Source organism: Heterocephalus glaber, unplaced genomic scaffold (genome assembly GCF_053883595.1).
Source record: "Heterocephalus glaber isolate CG9 unplaced genomic scaffold, H.glaber_assembly_v1.0 deba00000122, whole genome shotgun sequence".
Classification (NCBI taxonomy): Eukaryota; Metazoa; Chordata; class Mammalia; order Rodentia; family Bathyergidae; genus Heterocephalus; species Heterocephalus glaber.
Window position 1 is genome coordinate 47,654,283 of NW_028258138.1, and position 5,076 is coordinate 47,659,358.

At 43.3% G+C, this 5,076-nt stretch overlaps 1 pseudogene; it reads right to left on the reverse strand.

The window, feature by feature from the left end:
• Positions 1–1,438: 1,438 nt before the first annotated feature.
• LOC101708134 (elongin-A pseudogene) lies at positions 1,439–3,802 on the reverse strand (annotated as a pseudogene).
• Positions 3,803–5,076: the final 1,274 nt, after the last annotated feature.

Genomic DNA, 5,076 nt, shown 5'->3' on the forward strand with positions numbered 1-5,076 from the left:
GAGGAAAGCCAGATGAAGTCCTTATTTTTCTCTGATGAATCAAGATCATCATTATGATTTTTAAGAGGCCTTATAGAGAGAAGTTGTCAATATTTAAGATTGGCCCTCATATTAAATTCCTCAAACTAATAACACTCCTCTAGGAAACTTCCCTATTGAAATATCTTGACCTTCAAATAATTTCCAGCAACCTCCTCAAAGACTTCACTGTAGCAAGACAATCATTTGGCAAATTCATATATTTTTTCTATTGCAGGCATTAGTGTCAGAGGTTGTAAGTCCTTGTTCCTACATGACCTAGCCCTGCAATCTAGAGTGAATTATAGTAGTTTTTCTCCCCCATGCCTAATTTTATTAAAACATTTAATTTTTTTTCCATGTAATTTATTGGTACATTTTAGGTATACGATACAGTTACATTCTTCATTGGGATCTTGTACTTTTGCATGAATATATCTTGGTTCTTATTTTTTCCCCATTCCCCTGCTCTCCCTTCACCGCCCCCCCACCATTCCCTATTTCCCTGTTTCCATGTTTTTCCTTTTCTCATATTTTTTCTTTTCCCTTCTTTCATTTCCCTTTCCCCTCCCATTTCCCCTATTCCTTTAGATGTTTTCTTCCTATTTCAATTATAATGTATAATATCAATTATACATTTTGATTATTTACACTTTTAGTTTTTCACACCAGAGAAACTATTTGGTATTTACACAAGTGTGTCCTATTTATTTCACTTGAGTATGGCCTCAGTCTGCATCCACTTAGCTATAAATGTCTCTCATTTTTCATTTTTTATGGCTGAGTAGTACTACATTTTATAAAAAAAAAAAAATTTTCTTTATCCAGTCTCCATTTGATGGGCAATTGGGCTGCTTCCAAGTTTTAGCTCTTACAAACTGTACTACTATGAACATGGGTATGAATATATCACTGTGGTATGATTCTTTTAATTCTTTTGGTAAGATCCCCAGCAGAAGAATAGCTGGGTCAAATGGGACTTCTGATCCTAGTTGTTTGAGGATCTCCATATTGATTTCCACAGTGGTTGCACCAGTCTGCACTCCCACCAACAATGAGGAAGTGTTCCTTTCTCCCGACAACCCCGCCAGGGTTTTTTTTTTTTTACAATATGGGGGCAATATTTATTAATTAAAACTATGTCTTATAGTTTACAAAGATTCTAATTAGCAACAAAAGTATAATTAACCTTAAAATCCTCAGTGAGACTGAGGCTTCACGTCGTCTTAAGAATTCTGAAGCATGCTCCGGGCAGGGTTCGGGGCTGTGGCACACAGGGCCAACACCTGCAGATATGCAGGACTCAGAGCCTAAAAGTTTCCACAAAGCAAAAAATTCTGGTCTCCTTTGGAAGGCTCACTCCACAGTCCCCATTGTCCCTATCTCTCAAATTCCATCTCCAAGGCAAGTCCTCAGTTTATCATCTGGAGAATCTATTCTTGAAGGCTTTAATTGTCTTGGCCATCATCGGGGAATTTTCTTCACAGCCGGTTTTCTAGGATCATAGGAAAGAGTACTGCTGACCACTGGTGCCAAATGGGCACTGGTGGTACTGGGGCCATCATAGGCTGGCTCCTCCAGGCTAGAGTTAAAGTTGTTGCTACTGGTGGGAGTGTGGCTGCTTCCTGTGGTGTACGGGGCTGGTTTAATCTTGACTTTCTCATGGATAACTACTCCTCCTGTTCCAAACTTCTCCTGCCTCCACCAGACATCATGTGGTGGCTTGGCCACAGAGTTGACAAAGGCCATCTTTGCTTGTCTGCTTTCGGGCTTATTGGCATGTGCAGATTGGATATTCTTTGTTAGGACTCGTAGCCTCTGCTCTCGGGCATCCTGAAGCTGCAGGTACATCTCCCGCCAGGACTCATACTCTTCTGGTCTTTCTTCCTTAAAGTCTCAGTGACAATGAACTTTCCATAATTGATCTGTTTCTTCAATTAAAACATGATTGTATTCCTCTATGCGATACAGCTAGTCAGGTGTACACCTCTCCAAAACGGGTTCAAGAACGGAATAGGGGACTCCTCCCACTTCAACGATGGAATCAATGTTATTTTTGAGTACATGGATGCGCTGCTGGTGCAAAGTCATCATTTTGGGGAGATAGGCACACTTGGAACCAGAGTACACCTGCATCTTGGAGTTCATTCTTCACCCAGTGAATCCAGCTTCTTCTTCCTGGGGCGAAGAGAATGCTTTTTGCTTTGGCTGGGAGGAGGACATGAATTCAAAGGAAGGAAGTGGGTGGTAATTGGCCTGGATTGTGGGTAAATGGGAGGTCTGGCAACACTGGCAGTGCTTCAGTGGGGACCTTTCTCAGCCTGGCTGAATCGGCTCCAGTTGGCTGCAGCTTCTCAGATTTGTTTTCATTCACCTTGGGCAATTTCTGAACTGAGTCCAAGTTTTTACTAGTGCTTTTAGAATCACTTTTTTAAAGTCCTTTTTCCCCAGCTGCTGTGGTTGAAGTTATTACAATCTTCTTCTTTTTCTTGCTGGGCTGGTCATAGCTGAGTTATGATTCAAACGACATGGTGGGCTGCTCAAATTCATCATCCATGTATGCCTCCTCTACTTTAGGGAGTGAACCCAGTGACTTTCTATCCGAATTAGAAGTTTTTACTTTCCTTTCCTGAGCCTTGAGGTTGTTAGAAACCTTTTCTCTTGTTTTGGGTAGATCTTCCGCCCATTTTCCTGTGTCCAAGCCACGTGCACTTTGTTTGTTTTTGTCTGACTTGGTTTTCTTGGAGTCCTTATGCTTTGACTTTTTAAGGTGGTTGTCTGAAGCAACCTCCACAGAGGGTAAACACTTCTTTTTGAGGCTTCTGCCTTCTCTTTCCTTCTCTTTCTTGACAGCACTAGAGGGCAGTTTCTCCTTGGTGCTGTCCCCTGAGGGTGGCCTTCGGTTTTCCTCTCTGGAGAGGGTCTTTTGCAGTTTTTCTCTGCCCAAAGAGGACTTCTCATCACTCTTGGCTTCTCTGGAGCATTTCTCCTTATGGGAAGATTTGTGCTTCTTGTTTGGGTTCACAATCCCTTTCTCTCCCGGGGTTCACCCAGGTGTCACTCTTGGCTGACCACCAGTCTGTCCTGAAAGGCATTCCTGTGACCTTTTCCAGGTTTCTGATGTGGAACAGTGGGCTCGTGGTTCTCTTCTGGGGACCTGTAATGGTCTGTGTACATCTGATGAGGACTGCCAGAGGACAGAGGGGAATGGACATGGCCACAGTCAGAAGATTCAGGGTCTGAAGAGTATGCTGGTGATACTCTGAGACCCCTTTTTCTTTCTCCTCTCATGACTGTGAGACGCTTTGTGAGATTTTTCAAGCTCTGGGAGCTTTTTGTGTTTTTTCTGTCTGTGCTCAGGGCTATAGGATAGGCTGCTAGAAGCTTTCCAGTTTTCCTGGTAGTCCTCTTCCATCTCTTCTTCCCTCTGAAGAGCTTCCCAAGGGCCCTTTTGTAAACTGTTCCTCTCAAAGTCCTGTTCCTCAGCTTCATTGTTTTGTTTCACAGGCACCAGCTTCTTCCACTGGGTCACGAGTTCCCTGGCAAAGCTCCCAATTTGCTCGTGCTTTCGAAAGCTATAGTGTTTTCCCAACCCCAGTCTCCATAAGAATGTCTACTGTAATAGGTAAGGTGGAGAGTTTCTTCAAATATTTCAATAGCTTCTTGGGGTCCGGGTTCGCGGCCAGGCGTGCCTGCAGCTTCTCCACAACTTGGAGCGCCGACTCCCCCGCCATCGGTGTCACTGGCGCGGCCTCCTCGCTGGAACCGTGCTCCCATCACATCCTCGGCCCGCAGCTCCACCCTCCGTGCAGACCCGGCGGAGACGGAAGAGCCAGATGGAAGCACCCCTACGGTGCGCCGGGGTATGCCCACCAGGGTATGCCTACCAGGGCTGGGGCGCTCTGGCAGCGCCTCTCTGGTCAGCGGAACCCAAGGCTCGGAGACCTCGCCAGCATACACTCCTAGACGCACCCCTGCCAGCATTTGTTATTGGTTGATTTCTTGATAGCAGCCATTCTTTCTGGTGTGAGGTGGAATCTCAGCATTGTTTTCATCTGCATCTATCTAATGACCAGTGATTGAACATTTTTTCATATATTTATTTGCTGCCTTCACTTCTTTGCCTGAGAAATGTCTGCTCATTTCAGATGCCCATTTTTGAACTGGGTCTTTATATTTGGGGCATCTGATTTATTTTTAGTTCTTTATATACTCTAGATAGTAGACCTTTGTCTAAGGAACAGCTGGTAAATACGTTTTCCCACCTTATAGGTTGTCTCTTAGCGCTGTTGGTTTCTCTTGGAGTGCAGAAGCCCTTTAATAAGATGAGATTCCAGTTATTGATTCTTTGTGCTAGTTCCGTGCTACTGAGGATTTGTTCATAAAGTTTTTTCCTATGCCAATGTCTTGGACAGTTCTACGTAACTTATCTTCCAGCAAGTTTAGTGTTTCTGTTTTAATATTTACATCTTTAATTCACTTTGATTTTGGTTTAGTGCATGGTGAAAGATAGGGGTCTAGTTTCAATCTTTGGCAAGTTGAAATCCAGTTTTTCCAACACCATTTATTAAAGAGGGTATCTTTCCTCCAGTGAGGATGGTTGGCTCCTTTGTCAAAAATGAGGTAGCTGAGTATGTCTGGAGTTGTTTCTGCTTCTTCTAACTGTTCAACTGATCCTTGGGTCTGTTTCTTTGCCAGTACCATGCTTTTTTTTTTTTTTTAATCACAGTGGCTTTGTAGTACAGTTTCAAGTTGGAAATTGTGATACCCCCTGCCACGATCCTGTTGCCTAGAATTGCTTTTGCTATTCTAGGTCTCTTCTGGTTCCAGATGAACTTTTGGATTCTCTAGTTCTGTGAAATACGATGTTGAGATTTCAATCAGGATTGCATTGAATCTGTATAGCAGTTTTGGAACTATGGCCATTTTCACTATATTGGTTCTTCCTACCCAGGAGACAGGGGATATCTTTCCATTTTCTCATATCCTCTTTGATCACTTTTTTTCAGAGTTCTGTAGTTCTCAATGTAGAGGTCTTTTGCTTCTTTCATTAGATTG